The sequence below is a fragment of the Ailuropoda melanoleuca genome, chromosome 14 (genome assembly GCF_002007445.2).
Source record: "Ailuropoda melanoleuca isolate Jingjing chromosome 14, ASM200744v2, whole genome shotgun sequence".
Lineage (NCBI taxonomy): Eukaryota > Metazoa > Chordata > Mammalia > Carnivora > Ursidae > Ailuropoda > Ailuropoda melanoleuca.
In genome coordinates, this window is record NC_048231.1 from 89,169,182 (window position 1) to 89,186,676 (window position 17,495).

Here is a 17,495-nt window from a genome sequence, read left to right on the forward strand (position 1 = left end):
GAACTATGTGAATTGTCATTGAGGAAAGGAAATCCACAGCTAACTGAGTGGACTCAACAAGGGGCAACTTTGACTTCGGAGTTTTGTTAACGGCAGTTTTCTGCCCCTGAATGCCTCTTTTGTTAGCCCCAGCCCGTCATGCAGGTGTTGGTAACAACAGGGCACAGAATAAGCTGAAGTTTATGAGGTTATGTGCAAATAAAGGACACCTGCCCTCCTCGCTGTTCTCCTACAATCTTCCGTCCAAAGATAAACTTGGTACATTACAAATGAAGTTTGTGGCATTGCTTCAGAGAGACAGAAATAAATGAAATCTTCTTGGTGCCAAATGGAATTTTTTTTTTAACTTTAAGGATTTTTTTAACCACATGAAAGAAAACTCCAGAGTCTCTCTTTTTAAAAAGTCTTTGTTGTATTGTTTTTCTGATTGCAAAAGCAAAGTAGAGATCGTTGTAGGGATTTTGGAATACACACAAATTAAAGAGGAAATTCACTAACGTGGAAGTCAGAGTTTAACAGGGGGGTGAAGTTAGCCTTCCTTCTTTAGAACACATTTATGAGGCAGAAAATGAATTTCAACTCAGCTGTGATCTGAGAGTTTACTTTTCCCTAATACGGGGCGTGATACATCAATCTGAGTGTTCATTGGCAGGAACCACAGCCTCTTATTAAAATTGGAAATCAGCCGTCCAAATTTATAGACATGTTGTGATCCAAAATCCACTTGGAATGCAAAACACAATTTTCTCGTAGAACAACATAAAAATGATGGCAAGATTCTGAGGCAAACAACAGAAGTCCACTAATTCACAGTGACTCAGAAGGCCAACAGTGCTTTGTTACACTGAAAGGAAAGAGAATAGACCTTTTCTTTGCCTCAAAAAAAAAAAAAAGTTTATAAGGAAAGTATTTTGTTACGCTGATATGATAAATATATAACAGGATACATTTTTATCTGTTATTTATCTAAAGTGATTTTACTCCTTCCTATTTGCTCCATTACCATTGGCTTTAAGGCTTTCCCTCTCAACCTCGTTCACAATATCCATCTTGCCTTCATTTTTAAATGCTTTTCCCGTTTTCACTATCTTTATTATTGTCCATCCTAACTTTGAATTAAACAAATCATCTTCAATTTCACCCATGGAATTTCAAGATGAAAAAAAGTCTTGTGTGGGACTACATCAAGCTAAAAATCTTCTGCACAGCAAAGGAAACCACCAACAAAATGGAAAGACAACCTACTGAATGAGAGAAAATATTTGCAAATCATGTATCTGATAAAGGGCTAATATCCAAAATACGTGAAGAATTCAAGGGCACTGGGTGGCTCAGACAGTTGAGCCTCTGCCTTCAGCTCAGGTCATGTTCCTGGGGTCCCAGGATCGAGCCTCGCATCAGAATCCCTGCTTGGCAGGCAGCCTGCTTCTCCCTCTCCTCCCCGCTTGTGCTGTCACTATCTCTGTCTCTGTCTCTCTCTCAAATAAACACAATCTTAAAAAAAAAAAAAAAAAGAATTCATACAACTCAATAGCAAAACAACAATTGAATAAAAATTGGGCCGAGGATCTGAATAGACATTTTTCCAAAGAAGACATCCAGATGGCCAGCAGTCACATATAAAGTTGCTGAACATCACTGATCATCAGGAAAATGAAAATCAAAACCACAATGAACAGACTCGTAAATATAGAGAACAGACTGATGGTTGCCCGAGGGGAGGGTGGTGGGGAAAGGGTGAAATAGGTGAAGGGGATTAAGTACAAATTTCCAGTTATAAAATAAATAAGCCACAGAGGCAGCAGGTACAGCATAGGGAATACAATCGATAATATTGTGAAATTGCTGTGTGGTGACAGATGGTGACTACACTTATCATGGTAAGCACTGAGTAACATATAGAACTGTTGAATCGAGGGGCATCTGGGTGGCTCAGTTGGCTGAGTGTCCAACTCTTGGTCTCAGGTCCTGATCTCAGGGTTGTGAGATCAAGTCCCACGTTGGGCTCCATGTTCAGCGGGAGTCTGCTTGGGATTCTCTCTCCCTCTGCCCCTCCCGGCCGCAAATAAAGAAATCTTTAAAAAATATATTTTAAAAAATTGTTCAACCGATCTTGTACACCCAAAACTAACATTTTATGTTAATTACACTTCAGTTTAAAAAACTGCAATGAGATACCACCTCACAACTGTTAGAATGGCTGCTCTCCAGAAGACAAGAAGAAGTGCTGATGAAGATATGAAGAAAAAAGAGAAACTTTATATACCGTTGGTGGGAATGTAAAGTGGTGTGATCGTAGAAAACATTATGGAGGCTGCTCAGAAAACTAAAAATAGAACTACCATATGATTTAGCAATTCCACTTCTGGATATTTATCTGAATAAAGTTAAAACACCAATTCAAAAAAATATATGTACCTCCATGTTCAGTGCAGCATTATTTACAATAGCCAAAATATGAAAACAATCTAAGAGTCCACAGAGAGAGAGGTGATAGAATATTATTTAGCCATAAAAAAGATGGAAATCCTGCCACTCTTAACAATGGATGAACCTTGAGTGCATCATGCTAAAAGAAATAAACCAGAGAAAGACAAATATCATAGGATCTTACCTATATGTAGAATCTAAAAAAAGGAAAAAACAGCAAAAAAAAAAAAAAAAAAAGAGCTCGTAGATACAGAGACTAGATGGGGGGGGCAGGGCAATGCGTGAAGAGGGTGAAAGGGTACAAACTTCCAGTTATAAAATAAATAAGTCCTGGGGATGTAGTGTATAGCGTGCTGAGTATAGTTAACAGAACTATATTATATATTCGAAGTTGCTAAGAGAGTAGATCTTAAAAGTTCTCATAACAAAAAAAATTTTTTTGTAGCTGTGTGTGGTGATGGGTAAGAGACTAACACCAGTGACCGGTCTGCAGTATACGCAGGTGTGAACATCACGGTGCACACCTGAAGCTAATATAATGCTATATGCCAGTTACCCTCAAGAACAAATCTCGTGTGTGGAGAACACAGGGGTTACTCCGGCTTCCTCTTGAGGGCGTCTGAACCTTCTAAGCTGTGGAGTCGTCTGAGCTACCCCTTCCTCTCAACAAGGAGCCTAACCGCGGCAACATGACCGCCACCAACAGCAGTGACGAAATGGCTACTATCATTTGCAGTTCACCTACCCTGTTCCAGGCACCATTTGTTTTAGAAGGGGTAGGAAGGGGCAGAGGGAGAGGGGGAGAGACAATCCCAAGCGGAGTCCCCACTGAGCCCGGAGCCCATTGCGGGGCTCGATCTCACCACCCTGAGACCACAACCTGAGCTGAAATCAAGAGTCGGCCGCTTACCCGGCTGAGCCACCCAGGCGCCCCCAGGCACTATTTTTAAAAGGAAACTTCTGGGACACCTGGGTGGCTCAATCGGTTAAGCATCTGCCTTTGGCTCTGGTCATGATTCCAGGGTCCTGGGATCAGGCCCCGAGGGGGGCTCCCTGCTCAGCAGAGAGCCTGCTTCTCTCTCTCCCTCTGCCCCTCTCCCCTGCTCGTGCTCTCTTTGTATCTCAAACAACAAAAATCTTTTAAAAAAATAAAAAAATAAAAGGAAACTTCTTTCTGTCTGTCTAGATCATGAGACTTGCTCTCCCATACACAAAAATGAGAGCCAACAACCGTCTTTGGGTAATGAATTACTCTGATAGAGCTGCCCTGCAACATACCGCCCACCGGGGACTTAAATAACAGAAATTTATTTCTCACCATTCCAGGCTGGAAGTCTGCCATCAAGGTGTCTACAGGTTTGGTTTCTCCTGACGCCTCTCTTTGGCTTGCTGGGGGCCTCCTTCTGTCCGTGTTCTCACACCATCTTTCTCCTGGATGCTCATTCCTGGCACCTTTTCCTCTTCTTAGAAGGACACCAAGCCTACTGGGCTAGAGCCCCACCCAGATGACCTCATTTAGCCTCAGTTACCTCCTTAAAGGCCCCCTCTCCAAATTCAATCACATCGGGGGTTGGGGCTTGAACATATGAATTGGGGGTGGGTGAGGATACCCTTTAGCTCATAACAGGTAATATAACCCTGCCCTTGATCTCTACCAGCCGCGCCTGCCCCCAACCCCGACCCAGACCCCTAGCGTAGCCGATTAAGCCCCTGCCCTGCGCGGGGTCCCCTGAGAGGCTGTGATCCGGCGGAGATGCTGGCTCTCTGCTGATTGCTTCGGCGGGAGAGATGAGACGGGGTTGAGGCAAGGATGATTGGCACGCGTACACAGCAGGAGCGCCGGCACCAGCTGCGTCACCACATGCAGTCCTCTGTGTTTTCTATGCACAAGGTTCTTTCATTCTCGCGAGAATCCCACGAGGTATTATTACTATTTCCAATCCATAGTTATAGAAGGAAAAGAGAAGTGGAATAATTTACCGCAAGCCACAATGTTAGCTTTACATAAAGAAGCAGAAAAAAATATGAGAATGAGAGAGACAGAGATGAAGATTCACAAACGGGAAAAGGCAGGAACTCATGCGATCAGAGGAAGAAAAAAGCCAGCCAGACACTGGTCCTTGGGAGAAATGGGTGTTCAAACTCAGGATCCTTTGGGAAGTAATGAGACAAGTGTCCTCGGTTGTACTCACAAGCAGGTGGAGGCTGGACGTACCTGGTATGCGTGTGAAGCGCTCGTCACAGGGCCCAACATTAAAGGAATAATAAGTGCATGACAGTGATCCTAAGACTCTTGTTCTCCACTCTTCCGGAAAGCAAACATAGGGGCTTCAACTTGGGACTCAGGAAAGTTCGGCGTAGAGTCATTCACTTTGACAAATATTGAGTCTGGACGCTGTGCCGGGCCCTGACCTCAGTGGGGCCACAGAAAGGTGAGGAAGACTGGCATTTCTCTGTGCCCCCCTCCCCCGAGCAGCGGCAAATGGCCTGGGGGGAGACAGAGAAGATGGGCAATGACACCCCAGCATGAGAAGTGCCAGGGTGGCATAAGCTGTGGTGGGAGCACGTAGGTTGGCACCTTCTATGCTCTGGGAATCATGGGAAAGCTCCCTGGTGGAAGGAATTTCCATTCTAAGTTTTGTAAGACATGTAGAATGTCACTTATCTGTTCATTTAATTTTTATCCATTTACAAAGGACCTTTGAAATCCAAGGCATTATGCTAAAGCTAGGAATACAGCAATGACAGAGAAAGATGTGACCTTGCCCTTGCGGTACTTACCAGGTAAGTACCAACAATTATACCAAGAGTAGGTGGGAGAGAGAACCTTCCAGTCTGCAGGACCTGCCGAGGCAGAGGTCTGGGGGCCAGAGTGTCTGTTGGAACATTCCGCTGAGGGATGAGGAGGGATGAGGCTGAAGGAGCACCGGGGTGAGATCACCAATCGCCTTGGAAGTCATGTTGTAAAGCGTGGGCTTCCTCCTGCTCCAGTGGAGATTTCTGGCAGGGAGTCATCAGATCTGCATTTTTAAAAAGTTCACCAGGGCTGCTGTGCAGGTGCTGGACTGGAGGAGGCAAGCCAGGAGGGGTGTCCAGTTGGAAGACTTGCCCTGAGCCGGGTACAAAGTGATGGTAGTCTGGACGAGAGCAGGGCCATGCTGCAGAGAAGGGGACAGATGGACAGGGAGATATGCTCAGGCTCTAATAGAGAATGAGCACCCCCTATCCATTCTCCACCCTTCCTCATAGCATTCAGTGTAAAGGGGCTTGTCCCTTCCTTCCACGCCAGGGACAGACAGGTGGCTATCTTCCCCTCTCTGGCAATGAGAGGAGATCCCTGTTTTCCTTTAACGCCACCTCCCCCTGCAAGAACATCAAACCAGGAGAGGGGCAGGAGCTGGTCTTGTGGATGCAGCTCTTACTGTGCCTCCTCCACCCCTGCAATGAAGGGGTGCACTTAGGGAGGGAGGGGAGGGGAGCACCGGGCCAGCTGAGGGACCTGGTTTTATTTCCAGTGCTACCACCAAGTCTCCATGATCCCATCCCAACAATTGCACTAGCCCTTGGTTTTCTCTGTGGTAAAGCCAGAGGCTGAGTTAAAATCCTGTAGCCTGTAGCTAGATTTCAGAATAACATTTGCAGGAAAGAAAGTATTTTCTGAAGCGGTGTTTACTTTGGGGGTTGATAAAAGGAACATAAAAGGCTCTGATTGGCACTATTTAAATATTTGTTCCAGGACTGATATTTGCATTTAGGGTGAAATGAATGGATGCGTATTATTTATGATTAACTCCGAAGCTCAGGATAAGGGGGATAACATATGGAGTCAGGAGGCGGTTACATCAGCCTGGTCGTGAGTAAAATTAAGCCCTTGCTAGCAGCCCGTCCTCCTACCGGGCAACTCTATCTCCATCTTGCTTGTCCATTTTCATGTGACTCTAAAAACGGATCCTCATTGCCTTTAAAGGTTCTACAACCTCTGGGGAAAGATGTATGCAATCGAACTACACGATAAATAGTAAACACCAACTGCACCCCAATGAAAAGCGAATGGTCTTTGAGAACGGTCTACGACAAATTCTACTTAGCAGCTAATATTCTCCTGCTAATGGTCAATTCACTTCCAGCCATAAAGATCAGGGCAAATGACCTAAATTTTTAAAAATAACATAGGATACAATAAATGGGCTGTAAATCGCTCTTCTCTCTATAAGCAACACTCTCAGGGGTAAAATTTCAAATTTCTAATGGCCCGGATACTGGACAAGTGGGGATTTTCCTACTAAGGGATCAGAGAAGGTGACAAAAGATAATGGCTTTCACAAAGAGAGAGCTGGAAGCTAGGACAATTAAATCCTTGGGTCTGTGGCAAGATCTGAGCTGTGAAAAGAGTTAGGATCAGAAAATTGTCTAGCCTTCTCTGCATTGGCTTGGGAAGGCTCTGATCGCTTGTTGCTTGTCTTAATGTTCTATTGAGACCAGAATCAGATATACCGCTGCAACCAAAATTCCTGGATACATTTAACAAAATCCACCAACCTTCCATGGGGAATACATAAAAATCACCTTTTTTGCACTTTGATTTGCGAAGGGGTACACACATTTACTCCATTCACGTGTTTGACTCCATCACTCCCCCCAAACCAATCCATCAACCATCAGGCAACGCTCAGCCCTCGTGTAAGTGACAGAATAGGAGGCATTTCCACCAGCTGATCACTGCCTGCTTCCTGAGCTGCTGTCTTCTCTTAGATTTCAAGATGCCTATTGAACAGTCAATGGATGTCCACCCATGACTCGTGCTTCCTTTTCCACTAAGAGCTGTTTCTGGGAGGTAGCTGCTGAGCTAGGTACTACCTATTCCAGACCCTTTTGTCACGCAGGTAGGGGCAAAACTAGTTCTTGCGGTGGAATACGCGCAGAAGTGATGAGTCTTGGTCCCAGGCTAAGAAGCCCCTTCTTTACCCTGCTCTTTCCCTTCTGGCTGTGGGCGGATGCCCAGGGTAACCTTGGAAGCCACTGTTGCAGGTGACAAAGCCTCTGTCAGCTGGGTCCCTGAATCACTGTGTGCAACAGAGCCCCTCTGATGCCAGTCAGGAGCACAGCTTTGGACTTGACATGAATGAGGTACAAAAGGTTGAGATGGAGACATTTATGTGTGAAACTTCTCCTTCTCAGTGGTCACTACTCCTCCGCGACATTCTTCACTGGTTCTCCCCTTCTTCCGGAACTCCAAATGTTGGAGTGCTCCAAGGCTCAACTTGAACATGTACAAAACTTGGGTCTTGATTCTACTTCCCCAAATCTGTTCCTCCTCCAGCATTAGAGGAAAGCAGAGGCTGTTGTGGAGCCAACGAGGGGCCCCTAACCCAGGCCATGGTGGTAAGAGAAGGTTTTCCAGAAATAATGGTAGCAGAGCTTCGTCTTGAAAGAGGAGTGGGAATTATGGAAAGGAAATGGGGTGGTTGAGGGCACTCCCATTGAAAACCCAGACAGAAGCAGGAAAGGTGAATGTATCAGCTAGTTTGGAGAGTGAGCTCTGAGTTTCAGGAGGAAGCTGGTTGTTGGCAGGACTGGGATCATACCCAACAGGCATATCATATCAAGGTCTTTCTAGAAGGCCATACTGAGCCAATGGAAAATTTAACCAACCGTTTATTATATAATTCCAATGGTTATTACATAAACTTGAGCAAAATTGGAGATAAAAATTAATTCCCTCCATCCCTGCCATCCAAATTCAAGCTCCCACCTGCATGAGAAGTGAGTCCCACCCTGGGTGGGAGATGGGCCATATCAGTGTTTCCCAAACCAGCCTGCCCAGCAGAACAATTTAAAGGGCTTTTAAAAGTTAGACTCCAGATTCTGGGGCTTCACGCCTGTCTACTTATCCTGCACCCTGGTCCTTGGGAACCAGAGAGCTGCATACCCCTCAGGCCATGATTCCCACAGGCTCCCAGCTATAATTCCATGACATGATGGGTCTATCACATACAGTTGAGGGTCTGAGAGAATGGAGTTCCTGACTTTTCATCTAACAACTGCCACATGCCCTAAAGGGAACCCAGGAAAAGCTGCACAAATGTATGCCACCTTGGCACGGGTCCTGCCCCTATGCACATGCCTCTCTGTGTCTAAACCCTTGTTTTCTTGTCTAAGTAAACTGGGATCTTGCAGCAAGCACGTGTGCATGCATGCAGGGGTGACCTCTTTTCCCAACTCTCACCCCAGTCTCTACCACCATGCTGCAGAGGCCCAGCATGGATGAGCCCAGATGGATCACCGTTGTCCTTTATTCATTACCACTCCCTCTTCCCTCCCCTGTCTTCAGTGCCCAGCCAGGGAAGTCAGAGGAACATGGTTCTCATGGAGAGCTCCGAAAGCAGCATACAGAGAAGGAGCCTCGGGCAAAGGAGGGAGCAAGTTCTGGACTTCGGTTTTATCAAGTGTACAATAGGACATTCGGCCCAAATGCTAAGGAAACTCCTAGAGCTAAACTCCATGGGTAGTGTTTTCTTGTTTTCATTTTTGTTTTTAAATGATGGTGTCTGGTAATACTGTGTAGCTATCCAAGACAAAACACTTGGGTATCCTGTCACATCTTCGAAAAGTACTTGCAGAAATATGTGAAATTTAAAGTATCACAAAATGGTACAAGTACTGAGGACAGTCATGTAAAATTATGTATTGCCATTCAAAATGATAAAGGTACATGAAGCTATGGAAAGTTTTTGCATTGGGCAAAAAGAGTGTAGGCGAAAATAATTTAAATGAAGTTAGTTGTTCTAAAAGTCGTTTTAATAATAAATAAATTGAAATGATAGTGGTTTAGATGGACAACGCTACACGAGCTTTTCTGGCTATGCAGTGTATGGGGCGAGAGACTGAGTCGTGTGCGTTCTGGTTACTCATTAACTATGACTGGAGCCCAATATCATCAGTGCTGTTTGAGAAAAAAGTTTTTTGAAACATGGTTATCTATTCTAATTATCTCTTTTTTTAAAAGCTGAATTTGGCTTATTCCAGTGTTCCTTTCTCAAGATTTCTTTTAACATTAATATTCCTATTAATATTCTCTAAAAATTATCAAAAAATTTGTATTGACTGTAGAATGAAGATAGATACTCTTAAAACATAGAATTGATTTTTTTATTAGTAGAGAGTCAAGGGTTTATCCAAGTTCATTTGGAGAGGATTTGAATCCTTTCCATTCTCCTCAGCATCCCTAATTTTGAAAAAAACTGGGGATAATTTGAGATGGGCTACTAATCAAGCAGGAAGAAACCTTGTCCCTGGGGTTACTTGACACATTTTTATGTTCTCAGTAGTAAGAAAAACAACTGGCTCAGTAAATATTTGTTGAACGAATGGATGAAGATATGAAGTATGCACGAATGAATATATGGAAATACATGGAAAGCTTCTATGGAGATGTACTCATCTAGTGTCTGGCAGACTTTCTAAGCTTTGTGATTATTGGCGAAATACTCATATTTCCCCCCCCAATCTCACTTTTCACCTGTGAAATGGGGATGATAGGACATTCGTCACTTACACAGTTCCAGCTAAGAGGATGCGGGCCTGGCATGTTGTCTGACGTGTGACCCATGACTGAGAGCTAAAAAAGAACTCCTTTTCCTGCCCATTCACAATTGAAAGCTACATATTTTTATAAGAGAAAGGGATCTAACCTTCTCTTTGTTCCTAACCGTCACATCAACTTCTATAAATATTGGAGTTGTGGACATTTTGGTAGGAATACAGATCTCACAGTCATGCGGAACTCCGTTGCATAGGAGCCTGGTGTATGGTAAGCCCCAATAATCCTGAATCACTTGAGAATGATTTGTCCCTAGCCTTCTGTACTGAATCAGAATCTGGGGGGTTGGGAGGAGAAGTCTGTGTTTTGTCCATATCTCTCTGGGAGATTCAGAAGCATATAGCCATGTTTAGAAATTCCTGGTCCGGCTTTTCGCAGGTGGGGCCCTGGAAAGAGCTGTCCACAAATAGTCAAGGCTGAGAGCGGTTTCTTGTTGACCCTTGGTCTTCCGCCAGACTCACTAGATCATTCATTCAATGTATCATTTTAGTGCAAATTTTTAACCCTATCTCTTGTACTTTCTTGTGATTTTGTTCCCAGGGCCGCTGTATGGAGTCTGTATCAGGGAGGACAGACAATCCTCCCGGCTCTGAGGGCCCTGGGTGGCATTCACCTGGGGCTGGTCCCTGGGCTATGCAAATTCACCTGATGACTCCAGGCCAATAGTTAAATTCTAGGAAAACAAGCTAACATCTACAGTTGGGCAAGAGTCTTCCTCTGTCTATTCCAACAGGGGACCTTAGAACTCCTGAGCCATAGATCAGTCACAAGGCTTTGTGAGTGCTGCTGGAGACCCTCAGACAGCCCAGGGTGGTGGTTCAGAGCCTGGGCTCTGGAGCTGGACCACTAAGCCCACGTTCCAGCCCCGTCTTTACTCTCTGTACCCCGTTGGGCAAGTGTTCTCCTCTGTGCTAGATTCAGGAGAAACTTGAGTCCTTAATGCCCTCCTTACCAGAGAGGCTCCATATCTAATGCTCTGGGTGTCAAAATGACAAGAGGTGACAATGAAGCTCACATATTCTGCAAGTCAGTGTTGCTGGGTAAGGTCCTCACATCCACGGAGCAAAGAACCTAATTCAGACTCCACCTCTGGCACTGGAAAATTAATGTTTAATCAGACCAATACATCAGCAGTCATTACATCTGACCTTCCCTAAAGTCCTTTAGAGCAATGAGAACAATTGTCATGGAGAAACGGAAATCCTAAATTGTACTGGCATTTTACCAACTTCTTCCTTCAAAAAATGGTAACCGCTATTCTGAATCTTATGCTAATCATTCTTTTGCTTTTCATTATAGCTTTATCTGGGATGACACACCCTAACATATGTTTTTTTAGTTTTTTGCATGTTTTTGAACTTGCTCTAAATGGAATCTTTTGTGTCTGGTTTCCTTAGCTTGACATATTGCTTAGATTTTATTAGTGCGGTGGAATGCGGTGGCGTGTTCACTGCTGTGTGATGTCGCACTATGGGCTACCTCACTACCTACTCTGCTGTTGACTGAAATTATGATCGTTTCCATTGTTTGCTTGTTTGCTGTCAGAGATCACGTGCACCCCTACAGATCTTGCCTGCTGCCCTTGTGTAAGTTTCATGACCATAATTTTCATGAAGATGCTAGAATCTACCAAGTCACTGCACATACATGCCTTCATGTGGACCTCAACATACCTCGGTGTGATGGCTTTTCTCCCCCTGAAGACGTCGAAAGCAGTAAAGAACCTTGTTCTAGCCGTAACAATAGGAGAAAGTGGAGTAATCTACATCATGACTTTTTTTGAGGACATCACACAGCAAATGTTGCAAGGCAAAGAAGTAGCTGGAATTCCAAGGAGGGAAAGGATCCCCTGAGTGGAGACGGATGCATGGACTGTTCTATCTGGCAGAGCATGGGAGGAAGAGGCACTGACTGCCGTATAAGCAGGTAAGAAGAAATCAGCCAAAATTTTAACAAGTTGCTAAGGGTTGAGTATGCACTGGAAGGAGAGTGTAGGGCCCCTGAGAAACCCGAACGACAAGGGAATTTGGCACTCATTTATAGCTTTTTTCCAGGGGCATCTACTGGGGGCTCACAAGAACATTGGGGGTGGTGGGAGACCAGAGAGAGGCGCCCCTGTGGGACGCCTGAGGGTCTGTGGAAGGGGTGTGGCCACTACTGTCCCAGGGCATAAAGCTTTCCTGCTGGGACTCTTCTTGCATACAGAAGAAAAGTTTTAGGCTGCTGGGGAAGGGGCTACAAACCTCTGCCTCCAAGACCTACACAAGAATCTATCGTTTCTGGGGAAAGGAAAGAAGAACAAATCGACCCCTATTGGGGGAGGAATAGGAAAGAGCCCTGGTCCAAATCCTATGCCGTATCATCGTTCGATGTCTCTCTCTCCCCCACTCCGTCACCAACCCCCCTGTCTCTGCAGACACGGAAAAAAAGGCCACGTGAGGACACAGGGAGGGGGCTGCCATCTGTAAGCCAGGAAGAGAGCCCTCATCAGAAATGGAAGCCCGCCGGGTCTTGATCTGGGACGTCCCATGGCAGCTTGGGCAGACTAATGCAAAATGTGCATATACTCGATGCCTCCAAACTGTACACTTAAAAATGGTTAAAATAGTAAATGTTACATTGCGTATATTTTATCAGTATGGTAATAGTTGCCAGGTGGCCCACAGTGCTGAGCTAGACGCTCAACAGCGTGAAAGGCAGGTGCTCCCCTGCTGCTGCTGAGAAGTGAGACATACAGCATGTCCTCAAACCAATGCCAAAGGCTTCTGCAATATGAAAGAATTATGCCTAATGGGCGGGTCTACAAGAAAATGCACTGAGATAAGTAAAGTTCTGCTCAACAACCACAGAGCATGTAGAGCTGGTCTAATAGCATGATAACTATGTCTTTTTAGGGGCGCCTAGGTGGCTCAGTTGGTTAAGCATCTGCCTTCGGCTCAGGTCATGATCCCAGGGTCCTGGGATCGAGTCCTGCATCAGACTCCCATCTCCGCGGGGAGTCTGCTTCTCCCTCTCCCTCTGCCCACCCTCCTGCTGGTACTCTCTTCTCTCTCTCAAATAAATAAATAAAATCTTAAAAAAAACAAACATATTCAGCTGTTTAGACGTAGGCACACACTCAAACATCAGTTGGGTTAGATCAGGGCATGGTTTTTCCCAGGTGTACCAGCTAGGGTGTTTTTGTTTGCCAGTAACAGAAAACCTCTCTCAAACCAGCTTACACAATAAGAAAATGAATTATTTAACTTCAAGGGAGGTTCAGAGGTAGGTCAAGCTCCAGGGCTGGGTGATTCTGGGGCCCAGTGGTTTCTTCAAGGATCTGGGTTCTTTCTTCTCTGCTCTGCCGTTCACCTATTGGTTCCTTGTGATGACTTGTGTCTTGTGGTTGTGACATGATTGCTACTGGCAATTAGGTCCACCCGCTTCCTCGTTCATGCGGAGCAGGAGGGAGAGGAAAGCTTTCACCAGCTAAGGAGCTCAGGGCATTTTCTTCAGATCCTGAAAATTACCATGGCGAGAACACCAGGGTTTAGGAGGTCGGATTTAGACCTGTGGTTCTCAAAGTGGGATTTTTGGATCCATGGCGTGAGCATCACCTAAGAACCTACTTACTAAGTAAATTCTTGAGCCTCTGTGGAGACCAGTTGAACCAGAATAGGCATGAGGGCCGGCGATCTGTGCTTTAACAAGCCTTCCAGGTGATTCTGAGGCACAGCAAAGTTTGAGAACCGTTGGATTAGAATAGTGTAGTGAACTCCATGAACAAAATGAGGGTTCTGCTAAGAAGAAAGGTGTGGGGAATTGATATCTACCAGTGTCTATGAGACCAGATGAGCATCTCAGAGCGAGCCAGGTTCAGCAGATTTCAGGGTGTTTACAAGAGAGCAATTCTAAGGATGGGCCCTGAAACCTAAATTGCTAGAGATGGGATCTGAGAACACAGAGGAATGATGGATAGTGGAGAAGTGAAGTTAGCAAACTTAAGAGCCAGTGAGGCTGGAGAATTGAAATGAGCTGGTAGGACAGAAGGTGTGATGACCATGAGAATGTCCTTGAAGACCTCCATCTACAGGGAGTATAAGTGACCAATGGCGCTGTGTTTACCCCAAGACCACACTCACCATGGGCGGTTCCTACCACCAGATGAGTGTGGCAAGGATACCAAGGCTGGACCATTTGGGGGGCACACACTCCTTAGAAGGTTGACTTTGGCTGGAGGACCTCCCTATCTCAGCTTTGATGAACCTTCCTTCGATGGCATGACAGTCCAAGAATCTTCCACCCAACCTTCTTTCCTGTTCTTCACTCAACTTAGACTTGCATCCCATCCTACAGCCCTCCCAGCCTTATCCAACTTCCAATTTTTTCCTCTCACGGGCCCCCTGCAGTCCCAGCTACCCGGAGTTGACTTGGGGATCCTTCAAGGTGGAGGGGATGATGACAGTTTGGTGCAGTGGATATCCCACCAGCTGAAAACACCCCTATTCGTTTAGTGACTAGTCTGGTGTTCAGCTGACAGCCTCTTAGCTGCCAGCCTCTTAGGGTTCCCCACAAATGCCTGGGTAAGTATAGCTCAGCATCTCCCCTGAATGAGCACAGCACCCACAGATGTTGCCTCCCCAAGGCATTATAAGACAATTCCTACCCTTGTGTCTCTTCACTGTCGCCACCAGCGAATGGCTTCCTGGGTATGGAGAAGGGGGCAAATATTTTATAAGGATTTGATTTTGATCATCTGTCTGCGTTTCTCCCATATTTCCTTCAGCGGCCGTCACCCTGCCTTGAGCGGTTCTGCCCTTACAGATCTCACCAGGTGGCTGGGAGGGGTCCGGAGGAAACGCTTGTGAGCTACTCTGAAAATGGTCAGCGGCTTTAACATGTGCGTGCTGACCTCACTTTGGCTACATACACCCAAGGAGCGGAGCCAGCTGCGTTCTAACTGGGCACTGCACTCCCATGCCACGGCGCACCTAGGGCCCCCCTTAGATTCTTAACCAGGAATCCAGGTTCCATGAATGCCTTTTAGGGAAACTGAATCCCCTGCAGTTGTGCTCACACTTTGCGCGTGTGTGTGTGTGTGCGTGTGCATTAGAGGGGCAGAGAAGGGAGTCAGGTCCATAGTTTGCATTATTTTCTCAAGAGTTTGTGACTTCCAAAAAATAAACATCACGGGTAAGCCACTTCTTTTTAAGAGAAAAGTATTCCAACCAGCTCTTAGAGGGCAAGGGTCTGGCCTGTGGAAACTATGCTGTCCACCTTTGGTGAGGAAGGCCCCTGTGGCTTTGTGCTAATGTGGGAAATATGATGCACTCTGTGGGACGGTAATGGCAGAGGGACGCCTTATGAAGCAAAGGGAGCTGATCTTTCTCCCTAATAAATCCTTTGTCATAAGAGGATTTTTACCTCCACAGAACACTGTCTCAGGAAGCTGAGAACTAAAAACAAAAGCAGCATTATAGTTTCTGTTTTCTTTCTTTTTTTGTAGAGGGTTAGGCCAAGTAATCCTAGATGTTTTCATATTACCACGTGGGCTGTTTCATCAGAGTGCTACAGGTACAAGGGCTGATGGAAATTGCATGACAAACTTAATTGTGTCGCAAAAATGCGAAATAATTTCCACCGCCTGTTTTTCTGACCCGAGAAGAGAAGCCCCATGAACACTAGGGGGAGCTATACACCGCGGAGCCGGCTCCCTTCGCCAGCCCGAGCCTCTCCTGCAAGGTCGGCTCTCCTTGGGCATCTTACGTTAGCTGCGCGGAAACAAGAAAAAGAGGGAAGAGGAGCGCCTTGTTCCCTTTGTACACCTGTCGTGAGGGGCCCGGCAGGAGCCTGCAGGTGTCTGCTCAGGTCTGCGGGCGGAGCCGACCCCAGGCGCGGCCCCTGAGCACGCGGGGCAGGCAGCCTGGTCCTGCCGCCTTCCTCCCACTGCGTTTCCTCAGAGTGAAATGCCAGCCTCAGTTCCTTCCTTGAAAGGCGTCGAAGCTGACAGATTAATAGACAGACTAACAGCTTTAGTGAGCATGCTCAGGCATTGATGAGATCTATTAGGATCTGGTCTACCAGAGGGAAATGATGATGAACATGGGAGACTGGCATCAGCTTCATTTACTTATTTTGATTCACATTTTCTACCACCTGCTCTGGGCTGCAGACCGAATGGTAATATTTGAAGTGTTCTGACTCGGGCATTGATGATAACTGGAGGGAGGTCTCTAGAGCCAGCCTTTGGGTTTTTGGTGGTTTTTTTTTTTTTTAATTGTGGTAAAATATAAAATTTGTTATCTTCTGGGTTATACAAAGAGACAAATTTAGCCAGAAAAGATTTCATCTATATAAAATATTTGCACTTGAGTAATTAAAAAACCAAATATGGGGCACCTGGATGGCACAGTCGGTTAAGTAATGGACTCTTGGTTTCAGCTCAGGTCATGATCTCAAGGTCATGAGATGGAGCCTTGCTTTGGGCTCCGCCCTTGGTGGGGAGTCTGCTTGAGATTCTCTCCCTTCCTCTGCCCCTCCCCCTGCTTGCACACCTCCTCTCTCTCTCAAATAAATAAATCTTTAAAGAATATATATTATATATATATATTGTATATTATATATATAAATCAAGTACACAGTAAAGAATTGGGGATCCTTGACTTAGTAGAAAAAGATGTGGTCATTCTTAACAGTAGCCTAAATATGACTCGACATTGTGATGAATGAGCCTAGCAAAAATTGATCGTAATATTAGACCACATTAATAGGAACAAGCATCTAGAACATTGCTTCTAAGTCTTGGCTGCACATTAGAATCACCTAGAATCTTAAAAAAATATTGATGTCAAATTCTCGAGGAAGCTGATGTAAATGATCTGAGATGCGATTTTGTAAAAGCTCCCAGGTGATTCCAGTGCACACCCGGGGTTAAGCCCCTGGGACATTCCTGTTCTGCTGGGCTCAGGCCCAATCACACCTACTGTCCCATCCACGTGCTCCACTTAAGGGAAATAAAGACAAGCCAGCTCCTATTCAAGGAGGAGTCAGAATTGTGAAAGATCAACAATTCGTTTTTATAAGAGGAACAATTGAGAAAGTACAAACATGAGGACACTGGAGAGACAGTGGGGAGGGAGTTTAGAGCTGGCAATCAGCGTTTGAGAGCTTTCTCATGGAAGAGACTTCTTTGTCTGGCAGGCTTTGTATGGTAGTAGCTATTATTATTACTTTCTAAAATAAATGTTTAATTTTTTAAAAGATTTTGTTTATTTCAGAGAGAGTGGGCATGCGCACGTATGGGGGGGTGAGGGGCAGAGGGAGAAGCAGACTCCCCAGTGAGCAGGGGGAGCCCAAGCCCGAAGTAGGGCTCAATCCCAGGACCCTGCCATCATGACCTGAGCTGAAGGCAGACGCTTAACCGACTGAGCCACCCAGGTGCCCCTAAAATAAATGTCTAAAAACAGCACTATCCAAAGAGGGGTGC